The sequence below is a fragment of the Rissa tridactyla genome, chromosome 7 (genome assembly GCF_028500815.1).
Source record: "Rissa tridactyla isolate bRisTri1 chromosome 7, bRisTri1.patW.cur.20221130, whole genome shotgun sequence".
Lineage (NCBI taxonomy): Eukaryota > Metazoa > Chordata > Aves > Charadriiformes > Laridae > Rissa > Rissa tridactyla.
The window spans coordinates 8,351,051-8,376,400 of record NC_071472.1 but is presented as its reverse complement, the minus strand read 5'-3'; the positions used below and the strand labels follow the sequence as shown (position 1 = coordinate 8,376,400).

The window sequence follows — 25,350 nt, the reverse complement described above, 5'->3', positions numbered from 1 at the left end:
TTCTTTGGTATGCGGAGAATCACACTTATAACACATGCAGGAACAGATCCATAGAGTGGCTCCATGTACCACATTTTCATTTGATTTTCATTTCACCCTTAGATATTCAATATTTAAATATTACCTGTCTAATTCATAAGTTTTTTGAGCGATGGTATCTCTTCAAATGAGACAATGTGACAAAACTACTATTTTTGCCAGTAAAATTAAGTCCTTTGCCACTTCCATGTGTACCTTGTACATGTGCAAGACCTTTAGCCAAAATATATGTGGAGTGATTTCTTCTTCTGTCAACAGTACGTGCACTGACTGCTGAGTGCAGGATAATCTAAAAATTTTAACTTCAGCTTTCAGTTTTCCTAACTGCATACAGTCACTAGAGTCATGTCTCACTTGATATGAGTTGACTATAAATGTTTTTTGCTTACCTAGAGGGCAAAAAAAATAGAAACAGAAGACAGAATATAGCATTTCAAAAGAAATATTATAGCCATTAGTTCCACAAATACACTGTACCTAACTCAGAACCAAATTCTGCCCTCAAAAAATGATGTGTCATTTATAATTATGTGTATGTGTGTAGATACAGAAAGTGAAGGGGACAGATGAGAGGACAGTCAAGCCCCTAATTTTATAAAGAAATGTCTGCCTCAGGTGTCTCAATGTTGTGGAGGTCTATCATATCGTTATCTTTGTTTAAGAAGACGTAGAGTGTATTGCAAATGGAGTTCATCAAGAAAATGAATTAATTATTTTACAGAAAAAGTTAGGGTTTATTTTTGCACTGACTTTTATTTTTAATTCAGACTGCTTCTACCAGCTCTAGCTGTCAACATTGGTTAAAATAAAACAGGCAAGCAGGAGATCTGGACCAATTTTAGCATACTTTATATGATAAAAAATGTATAACGTCAAAATAGCTAATAGAAATCTGGCACAATATTCATACATTGCAATTTCATTCGAATATGATTCACAAATCCTTGTGGGTTAAGTATTACTATTTCTGTGATATGGAAAGACTAGCTAGAAAGTCAGTGTCAGAATAAGCTCCTAGCTTGTGTTTCTGTGCTCACCCCACTCCTGTCCTATAGCTCCCCTTTGAAGAAATCTCCCATTTCAACATACGTTCACACCATTTATGCCGGTTCTCCTAGGAAAAGGTAATTTTTGTGTGATGTGTCAATGGCACAACCTAAGATATCCCACAGTGGGTGCAAAGACTGCGAATAGAGTTTGGCAAGAAATGTCTCAGCACGTAACATTTTAGAATTTTCCTATGCTGAACTGGGAAATGACAGAGACCTTTGTAAATAAAAATCGGATACGTTTCAGCATGAAATTTCATAATTTTCAAACTGACATTTTACAACAGAAAGAAAAAAAGTAACGATATTCCTTTTACTCTACTGGATGCAAACCAAAGTGATAAAGGCATCTATCTGAGACTCATCACATGGTCTGCACTGGTTGGGGCAGTCCTCGAAAACAGTTCCCCAGGTCTTCTTTGGAATGCTTCTCTGTCTTGGAAAATCCATAGTTAAAAATCAAACTGTGGATTTTCCCCATGTTCCCCTCTTGAGTTTTGGCCCTAATGAGAAGAACATGATGCAACGAGTTGTCATGTTTCAAACATCCCACTTTTCTTCTTACTTTTTCCTTTTTTCTTTAATTTGTACCAGATCACCTTGGTCTTTGATAGATCAGTTTGAAAATTCGATTGGGATTCTAAAAGCAAAAGCAAAAGCAAAGCACCTGCAATACGTGGCAAAGATAAAACAAATAGCTCTAAAAATTGCTGGAGGATCAGCACAGTGCTGATAGAGTAGTGAGTCAAAAGACACACATTCTTTAAGGTTTCATTGTGACAGTCCTGCAATGAAGGCATGAGAAAACTCAGATGAGTCATACTGCATTAGAACATTTATCATAAATCAATGCTATTAATGCAAGCAGACAAGACAAGTCACAATCTGATGCATTAGTCCAGAGAGAACAGGAACAGACAGATTTTCTACAAACCAGCTTAACACAAAAAAAAATATAAAAGCATCTTTGTTCTTTGAAACAGCCCTCTCATTGGTGAAAAAAAATTCACCCACTGTTCATACTTTTTTTAGAAATTCTTGGTTTTAAATTGAAGTTTTGAGTACAGTTTGAGTACAGCATTTTTCTCTGGCCAAAAGGTCAAAGAAATTTTAAAGCTGGTACATTTCTGTTAAAAGTACAGTGGCTCTTCCCTCTGTCCCCAAAGTCAGGGAAAGGAGAGGAGCTCAAGGCAATCGGCTGCTGCATTAGATGGTGAAACAATTCCACCTTGGTTCTTCCCTTAACTACCCTTGTTTCCCTTCACACAACTTCCCTCACTACTTTTCATACACCGCTTCCAGCTACTCTTCACGCACTGCTTCCACTCGGGATGATGAAAGTTTGTCCATGTGTCAAATTATAGGGAGTCACTTCTACCTATAAAATAAAAAAGTGACATACCATAATGATACCCTGTCCTCCAAAGCACTCTCACAAGATTGCAAAGCACTTCAGAAAAGGTATAAACTATCAGCCTCAAGGTACTGGTGATGAAACCGAGACACAGAATTAGCCACAGTAAAAGGACAGCCATCACTGGAAGGAGCCACTAATTTCTGGTTTCTCTTTTTTACCACCATTTTGCCCATCATCTTTGAAAAGTTATGCCAGATCTTGCTTTCCCTGGTTGTTTGTTTACAAAGAAGAATAAACTTCTGCAAATCTCTTTTCCCTCCGAGAACAACACTAGTGACATCGTGGCTTCATAGCATTACAGAGCTCAATAACAAGGAGAGGTACTGCCAGGGCTTAACATTGAAATCCAGTTCCTGATCCTTAACCCTCTAGAACTGCAGAAGAACTAGATTTCATAGGCAGCAGGACCGTCATTATCTTCAAGTCTGACCTCCTGCATAATGAAGGCCACAGAATTTCTTCAGTAATTCAATCAGTGGAGGGAACTAATAAGGGATGCTTGACTCTGCCTGCTAAAGCAGCTCTTGAGACTACTGAGGAAGTAGTGGTAAGGTTAAAAGGAGGGTAAGGTTATCTGTTGGATGCTCCGTTCCAGACAGTAAAACCTGGGTTAACTCTGTACTGTCCAAACATAAAAAATGGCAGATTTTGTTTATAAGCCTTTATCCTCATTTTTCTGCTCATTTATCAATTCTTCCAGGCTGTATCTACAAGGACAGAGCCATCACCCTGAAGCTCTGAGCTACTGGCCACCTATACAGCAGATTTGCTTAAACCTAACCGCAGTCCAGCCCAATCCTGGAGCCTTCACCAAGGAGAGGAGCCAATCCCTTTCACCATCTCCCTTCTAATATATACTGTTCTATGGTCTATTTCATATTCATTTGTACGAACTTATGCCATGAACTCAGAAAGTCCATCAGCAATTCACAGGTGACCACAAACACATAAACAGCTTTGTAGGTCTGACTAGAGATATCCAGCATCTCTGATATGACTTGGAGCATCTCAGTTTGGTAATGTTGAATTAGGGTTAGCCTTGTGCAGAGGCAAAGGTCAGCTGCCCTACGAATTTAGCTTTGTATTCTGAATTACTTCAACTCCTGACATTGTTTGTGTATTGGGACTGATAGAGTATACAAGACCGATGCCTGAAAGTTGTATTTGAATTTAATGTTGTTGCCATGTCTAATAGAAAATACAACATTAAGGGGAATGTTTCTCAAAGACAGAGTTCTAAGGCTAGATGCAACATCCCTCTGTTTTTCAGGGTAGCACACGTTGCTTGTTTGTCATGAACAAAAATTAAACTGTGTGTTACTCACAGTTACAGAAAGCACAAAAGATCAAAATGTTGCTGGGGATGCACACTGCCTTTTCTTATCCCATTTTTTCCAGTTCTGTACTGCCTAGAAACCTCAGTAGGGAAGGGAAAGAAAATGGAGGAAAACAGTCTTTGAAAAGAAGTTTGGCAAGGCTTTTGTATCTCAAATACAAGAAAAACATCATACTAGAAAAACACTGCATAAACCTTGCTTTGAGGATTACTTTTATCCTTATTTTATAGAGACAAAACAATGAAGAATGAGCAGAATGAAAAACAAGAAAATACTAATGGCATCAAATTTACAGGAGAGAAATCACAGTAAAAAACACAGCAGTATTGCCCTCCTTCAAGCAAGTACATAGACAGAAGTGTCCATGCTAAACAGTTCAGAACATGGGCCAATTTCTCAAACACAGAGATTCACCATGAGCTGTGAGTTGTCAGCATTTTAAGCAAATGAACAGTAGCCCATTGTGTACATTCTACCTTCTTAAAGTACATCAATTGCAACAGATGTTCCCCCCAGTACGAGATCCCTCTTGCAGAGCTTTCCTGATTCCCACCTGGGGATTTTGTTACGAAGCAGTTCACTGTGGCCAGGCTGGGGACATTTGCTGTCCACAGGAACCACAGGAGAGTCCGTTCCCCAAACACTCCGTGTGCCCCAACACCGCAGTGAGGACAGCCACAAGAAGACAAGTCCCTCACAGAGCTCTGACCTTTCCTTTTCTGCCAGGACAGCACAATCCTCCAAACCCCATGCCTGTACCTGCGCCAAGGCATCCCACAACCACTATCTTCCTGCAGTGGCCTATGATGATAGCAGTGGTTCCCTCAACAGCCCTACTTTTTCAGAGGGTTCCTGTGAACACCTAATTTCACTTCTTTTCAGAGAGGCCTTGATGATAACTGGTCATGCCCCAGGCCTCCTAATTTGACCAAATGTTACATTCTACCATATCAAATGTGCCTCCTCCCGTGTAACTCACAGGCTTGTACTTGTCTGGAAAATTGTAACTTAATGATATTTAAAATACTGCAGTTACTTCATTCTTTGTACGTGTGGAAATGCTGCAACTTTACAAAGGTGGCTTTCCACTGCCCGTACCGTGATACGTTGGATGCACTCTGTGTATACCCATTTGGCAGGAATTGGTCTGGGTCAGTGGTTTATTAGCCATTTGTTTGCTGTTTGAAAGCCCCTGCAGAGATGCTGGATGTTTTGTTTTCTTTTCCTGATTGCTTTCACACATGAAGCTGTAAGGACATGTGGATTGATCAAATGAAACTATTGCATACTTAATCCCACATGGAGCGTGCCAGAGGAAGAGTCCATGTAATTGCCTGCCTTGGTCAGTGCTTGTCACAACCTGTCATCTCTGTGGCTTCCTCCACTTCCAAAATAGTTCAAGTGTTCAAAAGCTCCAGTCCCATCCCATTTGTGCACCCCAGAACAAAGGTCACCCTCCAAATAAACACCCTTAATTTATATTTTACAAACTTTTATGAAGATAGCCAAAATTTGCAATACAAGAAGTCTCCTGTCATGAAACTGTAGTGGAATTACTGGCAAAAAAGCATCATTGCTTCTACTGGATGGATTTAGACCCAATTTTAACCATTTTGCCCTCCAGTGGCTCTTATTGACTACATGGCAATAGTCTCCTTTAACCTCATCAGTTCCGGTTCAATTATAGGCACTTTGAATCCAAAGGCTAATTCCATTTTTTCAGCTATAACACATTGATATGTTAAATAAATCCATTAAAGAAATTTAAAAAATTGTCCAGTTTTTAAACTATGCTCATTTACTTATTTATTTTATCATTAGAGAAAAATTATTCTAAAGTATTGAACTTGTTACATACACTTTGTCAAAACATTAGGTTTAAAACACAAGTTTTAAAGAATTATAAAGATTTATATATATACATATATATAAATATAAAGAATTATTAAAGATTTATAGAATCGTATTATGAGTGCAATTTCTCTTTCTGCAGTTTCATCTGTTGTGAAGCTGAAGATACAGCTTTTGTAGCAAGGACAGTCATTATATTTTTGAACAAACAGAATTCATTCAGTGACAGGTTTATTGCTTGTTTATCTCAGAAATATTTGCTACAATGGACATCATAGAAAATTGCAAGAAACCAAAATATTGAATGTGTTTTGAATTGCATTATATGGAATTCTACAGCTGGAGTGGTATTTGATAAAACAATGTTCTCAACTCACATTGTCACATCCATGAAGGATGTTTGGGTTCACTAGAAAAAGACGCTTGAGTACACTAGAAAAAGCTGGATCTTATTTGTTTTCTGTCAATATTTTCGGTTGACTAAAGAAAGGCCTGAATCTTCTTGACATCATAATTTCATTGTATCCCAGGTTCTGCACAGAACTGAATAACTGCTTGCTTGAACTGCCAATGTTATTGCTTTAAAAGTTTAGGGAAGCAAGGAGTGCACTGTAAATTTGACAATGCTGTAGGATATAGAAATGTCTCATTTAAAAATATCCCTCAAAATGCTTTTTCAAAATGGCAGGATTAGGGACCAAGGTCACATTTTTGACATTATTTACAGTCAAGTTGCTCAGATTACTTATGGAGAAAGCAGCCATGAGACTTATTATACCCACAACCACCCATCATTGTGATATATGTTGTGGTGAAAAGATAAGACCAGCTCCACTGGGGGAAATGACTGAGATGAGAAATGCTGGGTACTACATGTGGCAGCATTTCAACCTGCAAACTCCCCAAACATAAAGAGTTAAGAGTCAATCTAAGGCCTCTCCCTAAATACTGTATTCTCCTCCCCACAGCAAGAGAGCTGCAGCTGTGGGAGCACTAAATCAGGGAAGAGACAATATAAACTTTAAATGAACAGGAGATTTCAAGAGGTCTTAGAGAAGTTAATTCTGTTTCCCACTAGAAAATGAATTTTCTTACCTGACTGGAATATGAAAAAGCAAACTCTGAAAGGTCTGTCCTTGTACTCTAACTGAGTATAATTCACCTTATAATTTCCCTGGCATTCCTTAAAATTGACTTAAACAGGTGCCTACGCAGCACTGCTACACAAGCTCTTGAGAAGTATCAACAAAGCCTGCTAATGCGATGCTGCACTAACCACTGTAATGTCAACGCTTTGGGCTCAAACTTAAATATACTTTCCCTGCCCTGGATCCTTCCTTACCTTTCCCACCCTCGTCAAAGATGAGCCTCAGTAAATGAACATGGTATGTGAATTCCTTAGACAGTCACCTGCACTTAAAAGTTACAGATGAGCAAATCCTCTCCCCCATCCACTCGGCAGTGTTTTGAAAAGCTGAACTTCTGTGACAGCAAGTCACCCCCAAAAAGGAGCCGCACATACAAAGGCAGCACGGGGTACCTCTCCGCAGCAACATGTTGGAAGGAAGAGCTGAAGGCAATGCTTAGATAGAAAAAAAAAGCCAAGGCTGAGCTGGGGGTGTTCAGGCAGGGTGAGTCAAACCCCATTCAAAGACACAGAATAACAAATTGTAACAGTATCTGACTTGAAAGGATTTTTTTTTTTTACATTATTTTGTTCTGGAACTTGTAATAACCTGACATTTCTTAAAATATAAAAATTGAAGTACAAAGAGTCCAATTAAGTAATCCTGAGACTATGAAACAAACCAGGTGCGGCAAGAAAATTCAAATTAACACTCATCTCAAGCTTCAAATCAAGTGTCAGTTTGTTCCTTTTTATTTTAATTTATTGTAGTCAACATTAGTTAAAGCTGGAGACATTTGTTCTCCTGCTAATGATATACACATAACTCCCACTTACATCCCCTTGCTCCTTCCAATTAAGAACTTCTTCTGAACATTTCAGCTAGAAGGCTTATCTGGCACAGATTATTCACTGTATCATATGGATTCAGGTTCTTATGTCTGCAAGCTCTTTAGAGCAGCAATTTGTTCTTTGCCTAGCATATTTTGCAGTGTACAGTGCTAAATAAGCTTAGGGAGTGCTATTCACTGAGGCATGTTTGTGCTCAGTGGGTTCAGCATTGCTTGTGCTTTGTTGTTCCAATCTGTGCAAAACCCCTCTCCAATGCACTGCAGAAAATCCAAGCCGCCTGTAAGTCAATCTGTTTCTTAAGAAAATCTTCAGACTAAACACGCAGAAATTAGCTGGTCTGTGAAGCACTGTAGGTGGAAATGTAGCACGCATTATATTACCTTGCTATTCCCCAAGTATACAAAACGAGCACCAGCTCACTGCTTATCTTCTCTGCGCAACTAATTGCTTTCCTTACCACATGGTTTTGACACATCTTGCGTGCTCACTGGGAATATTTAACACCAACTGAGCAACAAAACAACACCCGTTTCTTCACTTGTTAAATTCAACACAGCTCATCCAAGTTAACCATGTCTTTGTTGCGTTATTTCTTTACTTTTCGGTCTTATTGAAATAAACTTTGGAAAGTATAAAGACACGGTATTATTCCTCCAGGAACCATGGAACAGGCTCCCCCCGCTGATGCAGAGCACGTGACACTTTATGAAAGCATCACATCTGTTTAGCTGCCGGCTCCATCCTGTGAACTCTCAGGCTCTCTGGACAAGCAAAACAGATATGGGGTAGATGGTCCCTGCTGCCACGTTGTCTGTGGGGTGGGAGAAAGCTACAGAGCTGCCTCTTTTCCCCTTCAGGGGTCTGAGAAGGCCTTACTAGCAAACTGCATGAGAGCAGGGCTTTGTCAGGTCAAGCTTATGGTCAAAGAGAACAGCACCATCTGACATGTCCTTCCAACAAATATCAGGTAGCAACTTAGCAAATACCATTACTCTTAACACCATTAATCTAGACGCCTTTTATTTTCTCCCGTGTCAAGATAGCAAGCAGCACCATGGCTCTGGACCAGGCGGGGCATGGACACCAGAGTCTGCAACACACAGTCTTGGAATTCATTTCTGTAGAGGCAAAAACTTTGGTCTTTGAAAATGCCCTCTGTGAGAAAGAAATGCTTTCCTCTAAGAAAATATAGGGGAATGTCCTCAATTTTATTTCAATAAAACTTTCTAATCATTACCGTTGTTAAGGGACTTGGAAAAAGCTAATTAGTAATTTTTACTCTTTATAGGTTTTCCCTGAGGGAAAGGGAGATTTAACATAACACATCTTATATCTTGTGTGACACTCATCCTCCTGGCTCATACATCAGAGACTGAGCAAGGGATGTTTTGATAAGACACCATAAGTTGTTACAAGGACTGTGTAGCCAAGGGGTGAAAATATTCATGCTCTCAGTTGACTGATACAGGAGAGGACTTGTAATACCTACAGGTTATAAGACATTTGAACCCAGCCTGAATCCCTAGGATGACTGGAAGGATACTTGAATTCTGAAGTTGCTATACAAGCCAAGCAATCTGTTCAAAACACCGAAAAAGGCTTAAGCGCTTAAGCTATGGAGAGTTCTTTCTCTGATGGAGATCCATGAAAACCAGAGACGAGAGTATGCTGATGAGATTTCCACTGAGGGAACAAAGCGATTTCACAGAGCTACAGGGCCAGGCTGCTGCCTTCACACAGACCAGCAGCAATCTGTAGAAACTTCACCAGCCTGTCCTTCATGGAACAGCATCAAACCTTTAACAGCTTTAACCAAAGGAAATATTTCAGGTTTCTAGTCTACTGACCTGATTTTAGTCACACTTGCTTGACTGCGAAGCTCTTAATTGCAGCTGAATCTAACTCAGTGTAAACTGAAATAGCTTGATTATCGTCAGTGCCGACTTGTATCACATAAGAGCTTGGTCCGCTAACTTTCTTAAAATGATTCTTGATTTACTCTGAAGCTTATGGGGGTGAAATCAGGCCTTGTCTCTTCTTTACATTGAAGCTTCAAGCTGCAAGCCTAATTTTGAAAAGGAGGTTGACAGAAAAGTTCTTCTGTAATATGTAGATTAGCAAGGCAGAAAGTGTGCCAATTAGCATTAAACCTAACTGCCCCCCCACTCCTTCTGCCCATCTTAACCTACCATATCATTTAACGTACTCTTTAAATAAACAAGAACTGGTTCAGGTTGCATATTTTATCTCACAACTGCTTCTGGTGCTCCAAGATCACATTAAAAGTGATTTTAAACACATATATTGTATATAGGTTTATATGTTCCCTATCTTGCCTGTAGGGACTGATAGTTTCCTGAAATTTTACATATGATTGTATATGAATGAAAATAAGAGCAAGTTCAAAGCCCAAGTAGTGTGCTTAGGACTTTGTATTTTAATAAGCATAACAGGCAATGATAAAAAGACCTATCAACCTCCAGTCCTAAAGGAAGAAAAGGACTGAAATTACAACTCAAACAGTCAAAACAAGGTAAACAAGAGTTAGAAGGTTTCTCCTTATTTATTTGCAACAAAACTTGATTTTTTTCTGCTTTTCAAATATGGTACATCTCTCTTTTGAAATTGGAAACCTGTATCTCCAAACTTCTATGTATTAAGACATCTCCCGAAATACGTCCGAGGTTTTAACATTAATGGCAGAAAAAGGAATTCAATATTGGTTGTAGTATTAATCTTATTTCTATTTCATACATGCTAAAACACTGAACTCTCTTTCTTGATGTTTGTTTATCTTTTAATCCTATAGGAACACACATGACAGAACACAGATCAAACCAGCCACCTATTGAGTCAGCTACCTGCCGTACTGGGATCTTAGTGAAAGGCCAGGAAAGCACAAAGTCTCTCCTGATTTTACAGGAGACCATGTAATACCCTGCAGCAAGAGATCAAATTACGGTTACCACCATTAGCCAAGGTTGGAAAATTATTGAATATTATTAAAAGTTCATCCACAGTATTTATCTCAGCAACCTCCAGCAACATTGAATTCCACTGGGGGACAATATATTGGCTTAGTTATTGCTTCTTATTTCAGATGGACCCTAAACTAAACATATGAAGAAAGGATTTGGGTGAACATAGTTTTAATTCCCAGTAATTCTTTAATTTCAGAAAGTGTCTTATTTCCTCCTCTCGGGCATCTGTCTGAGAACATGCAAATCATGATGAGCACGCTTGACTAAAAGCTCACCATACAGTATCATTAACCTCAGCTGATTACACTTATGGCCTCGGGACTGCGGACCATCACAGAAATAAATACCAGAGGCTAGTCTTACAAAAGGATTGGACACATTTATGGTTGTTAATAATACATGTGTCTCTGCAAGGTAAGTTGAGGCATACAGGTAGGAGTTTCAAATGCATCTCACTGAGTTAAGTGTAACAAGAACATTCAAATCAGTACATTGACCCAGCGTCAGTTTATAGGGCACCCCATCTCCATCCCTCCTGTAGAGCCTGTGTCGACTGAACTTTCCATGTGAGGGCGGACCTGACAGCATGTCTGCACAGAACCACAGAACTATACTAACTAAATTATCAGTGCAAAAGGGCTAAAACTAGAGTTGACACTATCATCAGAAGGCTACAGGCAAAAGCATTGCAAAGATATTTTAATTATCTTGAAAAGCAAGCATTACAAATTTGGAGCCAAAGATTTAAGGAGGTATACGCACATTAGGGTGTAAAACTCACAGGCACGGAGGTTAGCTCTGGTAATGAAAAGCATTTGGCATATAATTGTGATCAGCAGTAGTGCAGTCTACAGCTCTGTATGTGGTTATTTTAATTTTCAAACTTTTTTTTTTGGCTGCACTGCATTATCAAAGTACAGGGTATTACAATTGCTTCAAGACTATCTTGAATTCAGGCTCAAAGTGGTAAAACTCTTCAAAAGAAGGCCACAACTATGAGTGCCACTAGGGACACAGTGGGTAAGAAAGCTGCAGGCTGTGTTGGACTTCCTTTCCTTGGACTAATATTTGTCCCAACTATGAGCATGGAGTTGTAAGGGACACTGTCCTTGGCCCAAATATCAGCGACACCTATAGTCAATAATGGGCAGACAAGTCAGTCACAGCATCCTTCTTAGAAAGGCCTGAGATTATGAGATGAGTCAATATGAGTCAACATTATGCCTTAACTCAGTCTGTCTTTAACCACTGTGAGCTCTAGGAGTGCAGGAACTGACCTTCTGCCTTGCCCATCCTCTGCAGGTAGCAGAGACACACAGCACATGGATAAAAAGCCAACATCTTTCCAGTCTTGCCCCATCCCAAGTAATGCATTTTTCAAGAAAGAACCTATGCTCTCTGCTCTATGCAAATGGAAGAATATGGAGTATGTATTTACCATCTGGAAGGAAAAAGAATATTGCGCATGAGTCTGCTGAAGAAGAAACTTTTAGCTATGAAGAACAGTGTGAAAAAAATTTTAAATGTACTTACTGTAAGCCTGACGTTTTTGAAAGTTTAAAGAGTTGGTACTATTCCTCTATTAATATAATTTTTAAAATTATTTCACAATCCTGAAATACTTAAAATATTTCTTTTTTAATTAATGAATTAACTAATATAATTGCTCATTTCAGAAAGTTAATTCTGTTCTCAAAAGAGTAGATGCTGTAATTTTGGTGACACATAAACTATACTTTATAGATAATAAAGTAGTTTTAATTGTCAAATCCACATTAGCGAAGTTTTGGCAGATGGAGAATTCTTTGATCTGTGAAAAATTACAAATCTTTACCTTTGCATGGTAGGTAAGGCTTGCATTTCTGCAGCTAGCAACTCCCTGTCAAACACACCTTTGTAAATGTAATTTCTAGAGAGGTGAAGGCTTACTGGTTAAGACTTTCAAAGGAACTGGTGACTTAAGGCATCTGAACGTTTCTAGTGTCCCAATTAATGGAGCCTGTGTTTCAAGATTTCCAACATTTCTATAAATAAAGTACCCGAAGTTGAATGCCCAAAGCAATACACCTGCAGTCACGAGTCAACTGAAAATCAGAACCAAGCAACTATAAATCAAAAAGCATTCATTTAGTTGCTAAACAGTAGTCATAAAACTGGTGAATGCAAAAAAAACTTAATTACTTCGAATCACGCAGCCTCCATCGAAGGAGATTCCCAGGTCACTTAGGACTTCGAAAGGAAACAGAGTTTCTGCACGAGAGGGAAACAGCAACACGATGACACCAGCGGTGTCTGACTCCCTCAAGGTCAGTAAAGTGAGTGGAGCCTGCGAGACAATCCTCTTCAATGATGTATGTTATGCTCATAAAATTAATTCATACGGCATACAAACACTGGGATAGTCCAAGACGCAGACATGTGGGGAGGGAAGCATATTTAAAACTTACTTGGTTTAAAGAATGCCACATTCAAAAATAATTCACTGCCTTGTATAGGTGTGGCATGCTGACTCCTGGGCACGTTTAACTGTGTGTCCTTTAGCCCATATAGTGAATTTTGCACAAACTTCAGAATACCATGTAGCAGCCAATCTGGGAGTTTGTGAGCCAGCTACTGCAATAATTCGACTTGTGCTGTTATCTAGACATAAATCAAACCTTCTGCGTCCTGCTGAGACAGCAAGACCTGAGCTTTGCTGAATTCCTACATGGATAAAAAAAAAAAGCCTTGACAATGTAGTTGATGTGGTACTCAAAGGAAAGCCTGAAGTCGCAGATGAAACCAAGATTACAAGGTGGTTGGAAAGTAAATAACAATCCCATCAAACAGAACCACACACGGAAGAGGGTTAGGAGGAACCTGCTGTTTAGCCAGTGACAACCAGCGTGCTTCAGTATCACAAGAAGATCCAATTTACAAAGACAAAACATGAAAGAAAAGTCCTATCCAACTCTCAGTAACAGCAGGAGAAACAGGTATGAGACACTAGTGGATAACTAAAAATGTTTAAATCAAAACAGCTATAGAATAAACAGAGGATGTTAACTTGATTCTTGTATAATTTAGACAGATTAACATCAGGAAAAAGCCCACTGAGGTTCCTGGAGCTGAAGGGATACAAAGGACACCAATGAACTAAGTTGTAAACACTTGCAATGTCAGATTCTGTCACCGTAACCTATTGGAGTATGTGCTTTCCTGGTGAGATGTCTATCTAACCAGTGCCACTGAAGTTTCTACTTAGTGGAATAACGCAATAGATTAGATAGATAGATTGGTCAAAGGTAAAAGCATCATCTTGTATTTCTATCGACTAGTCTAGAGGAGATGGCAGTTTCCACAAGAAAAATCAGATTTTTTGAAGGAAAATGGCAATATTATTATTAAAAAATGGGTTTACACTAGGATAATAGAAAATATTTGATTTCTGGGAGCAATTCACACAAATTTAATGCACACACACATGCCCACACACCCCTTCTTACTATGAGTCAGAAAGTTTTTGTTTGTACTCTCAGGCATGGCGTGTTTAAGGTCACAAAGAGCTCTGTAGTTCCCCTGCTGAGTACCCTCACCTCCTCCATCTCGTGCACCAGGTAGAGTCTGGGGTTGCTTCCCCTCCGGAGACAGCACTTCAGAGGATGACAGCTGTGTAACCCGGGGCTCCACACGTGCCATAGGGTAGCTGGGCAGCAGGGGAACGTACAGCATAGAAATGATGACTCTCTGATGGCATTGCAGCAAAAATGGGAAGAAAGTAAATTCAGTAAATTCAGTTTAAGAGGAGATATTTTCAATATTTCTAAGTAAAAAAATAGTTTTAGTTGACAAGAAAAAAAAATCAAAAGAATGAATTGAATTTTCTAGGATGGAAATACCTATTCTGTCCCGGTCTAATGCTTCAATCTAAGAGGAATTCTGCATTACAGCTTGTGGACTCACTTGATTCAAGCACTTGTCTTTCAGGAAAGCTCTTTGACAAAGGTATATTTGAACCTACTTACAGAGCAATACAAACAAAAGAATTTTCATTAAGAGTCAAATCTTGCTCTTTTTGACTAGGACTGCAATTTATGCCATAAAAACTTTGAAAGAAGTTGGGAAGTAAATAGTACTTCAAAAAACTGCTTCAATACACTACACAATGAATAATACACTGGACGTGAAAACAGATTGGTAGGATTTTGGAGAGCCAAGTCCCATATGCGTACATCGCCAAAGACACAGAGGAGCTTTCTGAACAGTTACACGTTGGTTTGGGATTCAGCGCAAGAAACCACTACCCTGAAACACGATCATATTGTGAGTTATCTTGGCCAAAACTCATAAATTCAAGCAAAGGGAAAACATATTGGGTGTCTGGAAACAGTGGAGGTAATTTTTCCCTTCAGACCTGCTGGAGATTTTCACTATAATGAAAAACTCTGAGGTATTATTACAGAAATAAGTTGTGAAACTGTTTCCCAGCCAAAATTACTTGGATCCACTCTATACGCTAGAAAAGATACCCATTGAAATCATAAAAACTCTCTGGATTTACACTGTTAGCTTCCCATAAAGCCAGCTGTTGATACCCAATTATTTTAAATGCTTCGCGATGATCCCAGCTCACTTCCTATCTGGGTCAAACGAGGCCCTAAAAGCAAAAGCAGACAGGCGAGCTCAGAGGCGCAAGAACAGAACTAAGTAGAAATGAACTGCGAGCAGAGCCATTCACAGCAATTAGAGCTCGACAAGCACTTACAGACTCCCTAAAAAAGAAAAATGTCTGCTATCGGAGTATCTACCCTTGAATGTCCCTGCCTCCAGGGGTGCCGAGCAAAAGACATATTCACACTGCAGAGTTTTGTGTAGCTCTGTTGACAGCATGAAGCAGAATATTTTCCATGTGAAAGATTTAGCCAGTTCTTTGGCAGCTTGCTTTTTAACCAGAAAACACTTATTCCATAAAGGCAAAGCATAGTGTGATTTAACTGAAATTTTCAGTAAGACACACTTTATCTAAAGATCAAAAGTGTAACCTTGTGGAGCAAAACAGTGTATGTCATGTCTTTTAGTGCACATCATCTATTACAGCTATAGAATTAAATGAGTAAGAGGGCCAAAAGTATATATACATTTTTTTAGAACAAAACCAGGATTTTGCAGCTGGGACTAAACCAAATATCAATATCAAAGTCTCAGAATTTTTAACACAGGCTGGAAATTCTGGTTTGCAGGCTGTTCAAAGCTGTAGCTTGATTTGAGGCTATCCCAAATTCACTGTGATTAAGTGGACAAAATAAGTAAAATTCAAGAAGAGCAGGGTAGGTTGAGCTATCTGGATATGCCTAGATACCTTTTTGCAGAGATATTTTTTCCCTTTGTACATTTAAATGCACACAAGTCCATGAGACAAATGTAGATTCTTCTAGGGATGCAACAATATTCAAAACAGGACATCTGAGAGGATGCTGTGACTGAACTAGCAGGAGGTGTACTCATTATCCATTCTCGGTCTTGCGGGGTAGGGAATTATATCAACACTGTAAAACAACATCGGCTATAATTTCTCTCTCTCTTCTCCCCGGGACTGTATTCAAGTGGAATCAGGCAACTGTGAGAGACAGAGGAAACCTGTCCTTCTCAGGGTGTGTGTTATGTTTAATTGCTGAAGGCATGAAGCATTTTAAAACGTTTGTCAATAAAATCCCTATTTAGTTAACCCCAATCTCCTCAGATCTCTTGTTACAGGCGGCCTTCTGCTCTTAACATCTGGGCAGGCAAAGCCTCCAATTACACTGCTGCATTTGGTGGCTTAATAGACCTAGATAAGGGTCCCTGCTATATCCATTTCCCTTGGCGACTGCTTATCTCTGGCTAGTCCGACGATACGCAGCCTTTATGTCACAGCGAGGCACATAATCATGTGGCAGGCCACGCAGCGTGTGTGCATATTCACATTAAATCCAAAGCTTCCCGTGACCTTTCCTCTTCTGGGGCTGGACTTACATCTGTCACAGCTACACTTTGTAACTGATGGGGAAGGGACAGGGGGAAAGGGAGAGAGTGGTCCAAGATCGCGGCCCGGAGCAGGCTCGCACTTGCTCCAGCTCTTGTCCCCTGTGTTGCAGCCTGCTCCTTGCCGGCATCTTTGAGGAGGAGGGCAGGAGCAGGCAGGAGCGGATAGGAGCAGGCAGGGTGCTGCTGAGCCGGCTGGGGACGAGATGGCAGGCACTTGCCAGCTACTCCCGCAGGCCCCGGGGAACAGAGCTTGGTGCACGTGTTGCAAATCATCAAAACTCCTCTGAATCATGATGTGAGGCTCCATCCAGAATGAAGATCTACTATCAGTCAAATAGCTCCACAGTAAGATTTCTCCTCCGCGTGTCCCTAACTGGATGGTATTGAAGAAAACCTGTAAACATCAGCTCTCAGCACCCAGCCGTCTCCTCTGCACTGCGATGAATCTATGACCATTTGCTGCTAAGCCTTGCTATGCAAAACTGTAAATTACCAGAAACCTCACATAGTTCAGTCTCTGGAGTTTGTCAACTTGAATATTTGACACCCATTTCTTTTTGTTGCACCCAAATTTTGTATTGTACCATGCTGAGATTTCCTTCCTGAATAACTCTCAATAGAAATGCAGACACTTGCCCTGCTTTTTCCTTCGTTTTCATTTTTAGTTCCCCTTCTGCAGCAAAATCAGTGTCTTCAAAAGCTTTTTAGAAATTGTTTCAGATTTAATATTTTGATGTTGAAAGGAAATTTACTGAAATTCTGTGGCAATATGGACTGCTTTTCCTGCTTTTTTTAAAGGCCATAGAATATCATTGCCCTCTGGTTTTCTCAGTCCATCTGCCGGCTAATTGGCAGGCACTAGTAAAATCAGCTTTTCTGTTCTCTGTACTTCTTAGTTTTCCTCCGCTTTTGCATCAAGTTCTATGACAATGAACAAGGGCAGATCAGCTACAGAAATTTCTCTTAAAGCTTTTATTTTAACCTTCAAGTCTCATGTTTGTCGCTTTAAGTTTATGTGCCAAAGACACGAGAAAGCAAAAGCCAGCAGTTTGTCAAAGCAAGCTCTCCAGGGACTCGGGCTCTGTTTCAGCTGTCACCCTGTCGCCATATATACCTATTGATGTAACTTCTGCTGTGCAGCAACAAATGGTGAATAATTCCTCTCTCGGAGCGCGCTTCTGCCTGTGTTGGTGTCAGAGTTTTTGATCAATAAACCATTGAGGCATCTTCCATCAGGAATATTGTTTCGACTGTTGCTCAGGAGCAACACGTTCCACACACTATTTCCTTGTTTTCAATGCTAGATATGGGCTTTTTACTTTTATTTTCTCCTCAAGCAGCATCCTCTCTAGCTTACTATGCAGCTACTGCTCACTGTTTATTCACATCTCCAGTTCTTGAAAAGGCTCACTGGTTTCTATTGGTGTAAACTAGCTTTAATCAAAGTATTAGGTATCTGTATTACTCCAAGCAAGGATTTCAGTTCTTTCTGTGGCATTGGCACATAATAGAGCCATTTCTTCCCATTAGGCCTAACACTTAGTTCTTCTAATGCAATTCCCTGGGTTCACTCAGTCCTTTTGAACTTGCAGCCCCTGTATTTTTTTATTATGATGTTAGGTTTTGCCAGGCTGCTCCAGAGCCCAGGAATGGCACTTACAGTAACTGCCTGCTAGCAGAACACCCAGTGCTTTACACGCTTCTCTGTTTTTGAATCCCTCTTCTGCAAATGAAATCCAACTCAGACATCTCCAGCACTGCTACATGGAAGTGCCATCATCCATCTTACTTGGTGAAACTAGTGACTTTATGCTGCCTTTATCCAAGCTGATACGGATTCTACTTCTAGTACCTTAAATGGACTGCTGTGCTGCTAAACGATGTCCTTAAACCCATGGCAGACCATAGTGTTTCCCACATTATTAGCATTAGTGGTACGCTAATACCAGTAAAGCCTAAGCACTGCTGTCCCACACCAGTGGTTTTGCTTTTCTCCTTACCTGTCCCCAGCTTCTGCTGTGAATTGACCCATTCAGGTGGTTCCTTTCTTGTGTATTTTCTCATGCCTGATATACCAGAGCTCTTGTTCCGATTTCCACTTTATTAAAAATGCAAATGCAGACAAGTATGTGCTATTGGCAATACATTTATAGATAGCTCCATTTTTGCAAAGTCTTGGTGTTTAAAGGCACTGGGTGTGCACAACAGACAATCTGTTCTTCTTCTGTTTAGATGGTTTTTACACACTCTACCTCCACCGGAATTTTCTTTTTCCACAGTTTCGAGCAGATTTCAGGGCTGTCTGTTATACAGACAGCTGATAGCACTTCATTTGCCCAGTCTGTGGAGGAGATGCCTTTACTGTCAGATTTGCAGAACAGTGCAATCAATACTAATCTTACCATAAGGAATAGACTTTTCTAATATTGCCTTAGTAATTTGATTTACCAAGTCCTTATGTCACTTCTATATTTTAGGGTTTTCCCTACAAATGTGCAAACATTAACCTATTAAGTTACTAACACTACCTGTACTTCATTGCTGTTTTTTCCTGTATTTTGCCTTCTATCTCAAAACAACACACTTGTCACCTTTATTAAACCGTTCTCCTTGACTTACGCTCCAGCTGTATGTGCTGAATGTTACGGATGCGTTAGCTTGCCTCTGCAACACACTCTGAAAACTATTTGTTTGAGGGACACATTCTGCATGTCTTTTCCAGTGCTGCACCGTGCTTTTGCAGTGCCTGATTAGGCCCTTGGCACATGCTTTTCTTCTGATGTATCCAGATGAATAAAATTCCAAAGCATAAATTCACACACAAATAAATACACAGGAAAATATTTGCAGTTTCATAAGGAATTCGGCCGCAGTTTTAGGTGGGGAAAAAAAAAATTCAGGCTGCAAATGTTAGAACATTAGCCAACATCTGACTAGACAATATTTTTAATGCCACCTTTCACTTCAAAATGCTGGATTACATTATGTTACACAGCGATGTTAGACATACCGTGAATGTCACAGTCAACTAGCAAAGACTCAGGGCTATTCCCTTCACTGAATTTAATTCCCATATAGGAAGAGTTCCCCTCCCGCCTTGCTGGCGCAGCACTCTTCACAGCTTTGCTATTATGTCGCTTTCTCCGTGGCACCTTTCATCTAAAGATATCAAAGCAAGCTACAGACACATGTTAATAACAGACTGTTCTTAGAATATTTATGAGGTAAGAAATTATTATAATCTCCAATTTATTGATGAGAAAACTGAATTAGGAATTTGTTAAACTGTGTTAGAAATTGATTAGAGGTCACAGATGTTGGATTTACCCCCCAAATGGGGGCTCCCAGCCCCCTGCATTACTCACAGGCAACGCACACTTCTCAAAAAAGGTCTCCCATTCAACTTAGTGTTTTTGCACATGATGCCAATACAACTGCAGGTACGAAGGTATTACTCCCACGCCCCAGTACAATTCATTATATTACACTGCTACCCTTATTACAACAAAGTGGTGTCATTAAAGCTAATCCTACAGAGCCCCACGGGAGCGTGCGACCAGAATGAAAGCAGCAGGGCACAGTTCACGAGCCACCAGAGAAGTACTTCACCGAGCTTGCTTTCAGAAGAAAAAGCCTCATTTTAAATAAAACAAAAACTTTTACTTTGATAAATGCTGGCTGCTTCAAAAAGATATTCTGTTCTCAAATCTCCCCAGCTAAATGCCACCACAGCTGTAAGGGCCAACCACGTGTGTAGTCAGCCTGGGAATTACCCACACAAATAAAGAGCACAGCTTGAAACATTGACTTTTTCCTGATCAAAAGGGTCTGGGAGACAACTGGACAGTTTGGATCAGGCAAAGGACAGGGCTTTTTTTCTTTTCAAAGAGCACCCCTGTGAATAGAGTAGGCAATGTGGCCCTGGTGGCAGCGATACGTTCTAACACTCTCCTCATCCCACACAGGTTACTTAAAAGCTTGGCTTCGGGTCTGTGCAGGGTTTGGGTTTTTTCCATTTTTCATTTTGTTGAAGAACTTCTGTACGAAAAACCTGAAATACAATCAATCCTTTCATTAGCTTTTTTAATAGCATTCCCTGTCTAAGCTGCTTCCTCCACATACCAGTTAATAAATTGCAAATGTTACCAAAGAAACCTTGTCACATCAAAAATGTCTTCACTATACCCATATTCAGGAAATACACGCTTTAATTTTATTAAAGTACAATTTTTAATTTTCTGTGTATTTCCATATTAATTGTCTTCAAATATCTCAGTTAAGTGAATAAAGAATACAGGAAAATCCCTTTCTATCCTGGTTTTACCTAGATTAATTCACTAGTTATTTTCAACTACATATGCTGAAATGAAAGATTTAAATGGAAAAAATATTAATGAAAAAATTTAAAATAATGAAATATTCACACTATTTCACTTTGTAAAGCCGTTCTTTTTAACAAAACCTAAAGGAGTTAAGGATTTAAGCCACATGATAAAGCAGAATGTTCTTCAGAAAGATCTGTCTCTCCTTTAATAGCCATATATCCCAGCCTAAACAGAAAACAATCTGACATGGAGGTATGTGACAGCTAAGCAATATATTCCAAATAAATATATTCCATCAACATTATGAATTTTGCAGTTTATTTTAATTCTAAAAAGAAGCGCTACAGCAATAACAGCAATGGCTTTGGTCTCAATTTCTTACACAGCAATCCAGAAGGACATAGAGTTCTACCTTATTCTCCAGTTCTTGTCTATCTTATCATCTTATAACCACATATATGATGAAATATCTTTACTAATGTCATAACAACATGATGGGATGGAGATCTGTTATTTAGAACCAAAAAAGAATCAGAGATCTTCTTTAGTCCTCCTATGTCAAACCAGTTTGATTTTCAGAGTTGTGCTGTTTTGATTGTAATCAATTTGCAGAAGAAAACTTTATAAAAACAAAACAGGGTATCATCACTTGTACAACAGATGAAACAAGAAGGTAGTATAAAATGATATTGAAACTGTAAGAAGTATACCCTTCTTGGGTGGTACATTTTGTTTTTTAAATATCAGGCAGAAATTACAAAGATATTATTTTCTTTAACTGATCTCATAGCATTACCTGTAAGAATTGTTATGAAGTTAATATTTCATAATTGTTTCACATGAACATGAAGCTATAAAACATCATTGTCACTGCAGGCTTACCTAGTTTGTCTGCAAATGTAAATTGGCGTCTGAGTGTATATAAAAAATCTCCAACCTGTTGCCAATATTGGAAACCTACAGAGCAATAACAGCCATTGGCTATACTAGAGATTTCTGGAATAATACCTGTGATATGAAGACTAAAAGCTGATAGGGATCTGATTTCATTGAAGTGAACAGCAAGATTCCCCCTTGACCTGGGTGGCAGTTATATTGATTCCTCTGTTGCATTATCTGGCATTTCTTAACAGCAGTAGAATTCTGAATCTTGTTAAAATACATGGCTTCAAAGTACCAACTTCCAGTAAAGCATTAATTCAAATATTCATGAGGCCCATAATCACTCGCTAAAAGAACATAGCCTATCAAGCACATTCCATGAAAATATTTGTGCATTTATATTTTTTAATTTTAAAAAGGTTTATTTGCCCTCATTGTAAAGCTTATTTCCCCAAGACACCAGCTGGAAAGGGGTAGAGTAGTATATGAAACAACACTGAACTTTACTCCTTTATCTGAGGTGATCAAAAAGTAGTTACTCTGCCTGTGGTGTGAGGAAGAGTGTTTTAATGTCTATGAAATTTCCCACTGGCATGTTGTTTGAAGGATGGTTCTGAAATGGGTCCTCCTCATCTGAAGCCTGAAACTCATTGTTTGATGGGATAGGCCTGAATACAAAACACTCTGATGCAATTTATGTTCATATTTTGAGGGCCCAGATCCATATTCTATGGAGTTTGAAGCCATGTCTTTTTTTTTCTTTTTTCTTTTTTTCAGAAACAACTCTTTCCTTTTCTCACTCTTCCATCAAAAACCATCACAGCCTATATATTCAAGGTCTGTAAGATGAGGGATGAAGAGGGAATTTTTTTGTTTTAAACATCAGTATGCAATACTTATAGATTAAATCATGGAAAAAACATTCCAGAAGAAGATTACAATCTGATGCAGATGGGAAAAGCAGCCCAGCCAGGCAGGGTGAGGAATGTTATCAGAAACGCCTATTTGTATCTCATGGTCCAGAGGACAAAAGTAGAAACATGTTTCCTTTAAACACACAGAATTTGGAATTCTTTCAGTGATACGATAATGCTGGAAGACTCCACCAAACAAGGAGAAGCTGGTTTTGAGCAAATCAGGGCCAGATTTTCCAAGCAGAGTGTCCAGCCCTGAATGCCTGAGAGGTTAAACACAAAACCTTTGGGAAGAGATATGAGAAGAGAGACAGAAGGACTTGTACAGGCAGGGGACTGGACTCAAACATAGTGCTCAGAATTCAGTAACGGAGTGGATACAGGGGTAATGAAGGCAGACATACAGTATGAAGGCAACAATTAAGAGGAGGTACAGGAGAATAGGAATTTGCGGAAAATAAGAGGAACACAAAGTGCTTTGTTTTGCCTGGTTGAATTTCATGGACTCGGAGAGCATCCGGTGTGATTTACTAACAGGCTGCTGAAGGCACTTGAATCTCAAACCATTTCTCCCAATTTATTATGAAATAATAGCTGGCAGTAAATAACAATCAGTGCTCACATCTTTCTAATTAAATGTATGGATTACACTCTTTAGTTACACATATGCTACTCAATGTAAGGCTTCGATGGACACTGACCTGTAACACACAAGTACTGAAACTGGATGTATGCACTGAGAAACTCTACAGGCAAGCATAACCTGTAAACACCACGCGGAGCAGAAGACATTGTTTTAAAACTGTGTGTGTCAGCCTCATTGCATGATGGGTTTATATGTTCAAAATATTGAAATATTGCAATATTTCATCTTCCCCTCACGTGTTTCCTTCAACACCTTCGCAGCAACATGGGCCAATCAGACACAGATCTTCAGCTGGCACATACTGGCAGAAATTCATTGACCTCAAGCCAGGGCCTGAAGAGTGTTTTCATGGGTACAGCCTCCCACCCTACTTACCACTTGCTGAAGAACAGAGAGAAAGCTTCACCTTCTCATGCAGCCACAGTTTCTGTTTCTCCTCTAATTTAGTCATTATAGGCATTTTAATATGCAGGTAGCACTGATTATTACACAAAGTACTTTTTGATAGTGTTACACATGCAACATTCCGTATGACATTGGCAAATGTCTCTCTCTCACTCCCCCTCCCTGATGGGAAAGGGTAAGAATTAAGCATAGTGCACTATCTTGGCTATAAATTAAGCCCAAACTAGCAGTAGGTGGGACTGGAAGCCAGACGTACCTAGTTCCTTGTTCCCATCCACACAGCAGACCGCATTGTCATCTCAGGGGAAAGAAAATTTCTATCTTAATGCATTAAGTAAAGGCTAAGTCTAGTCCATTGCAGCAGTGAAAACATTTAGGGAAAACCAGCGATGATTCACCGTACTAAGCAATATCTTCACGCAAAATTCACAATTGCTAGCATTTCCCTCAGCTTTCAGTACCCAGTTACTATGAGTGTTCTTTTCTCCAGGCAAATATTGATAGTTTGTGGCCTATTGTTTGGAGGGCAGCAGTACATGTTAGCTGCAGGATTTAGGCTGGAGACTGAAAACCCAAAATACAAGTATAAATCTAGAACGTAATCTCAGTGAATTAAAAGGAAATTACATAGTTGTAATAATGTGCAAAATTCAAGGTAGACTAATCATCTTAAATTTGCCTGAGACAAATGGTCACCACAAATTAGGGCAACACATTACAGCATGGGGGTACAGAAGTCAGACCAAAGAGATGGGACAGGAGAGTTTCTATTTTCTAGGAGGTCTTTGCAGCTTTTTGGTGGAGAAAATCTCAACAGCAAGCCACAGTGCGGGCAAGGCAGGAGTGGTTGGCCAGAGTGGGCTGTGGGCAGCTCCTGCAATGGGGTTAGCACAGGCGTGGGTGAGTCCTTGCTACCCAGGCTGGCGGGCAACAGGGCTCTGGGGTCATAGTCACTACGTGTGTGTAAAGAGATGTTAAAGGAGATGGCAAATGTCTGCTCAAGAAGTCAGCAGAGATGAAAACTTCAAATGACTATTGGTACCCTCTGGGAAGGGAGTGCTTGTTTATTCTCTAATGTCTGGTTGCCTTGCTGCTCTGCTTTCCTCCTGTTAATCACGTACTGTTTCGTGAATCATTTGACTCATTATTTATGAGTGAAGAAGTACAGTTCATTGGGCAAAGTTAAATATTTTTGGCTTTCATGTCAGGACCCAAACCGGTGTTCATTACTGACCCCTAAAAAGTGAACCCAGCCCTAGCAGCTACCGATGCCAAATCCACCAGCTCCCAGCACTTCCCAGCATCACTCCCAGCAACACAAGTACTCAAAATAAGAGGCAGCTCTATTATCAACACCCAGGAAAAAACTTCTTCCTTGGAAGACAACCTCTGAATGTCAAAAAGACGGCATAAGTCTACTTGGCTCTCTCAGCTTTGCTTGTTTCAGTATTTGTTACACTAGCACGCTGAGTACTTGACATGGTTGTGTGTTTATCCTCTTACACAACTGCTCAGCATCCATG

General features: G+C 39.7%; 1 protein-coding gene across 1 annotated transcript in view; it reads right to left on the bottom strand.

Moving 5' to 3' along the window:
* The window catches only part of NCKAP5 (NCK associated protein 5), a 392,253-nt gene that overhangs the window by 346,319 nt on the left and 20,584 nt on the right, over positions 1 to 25,350 (bottom strand).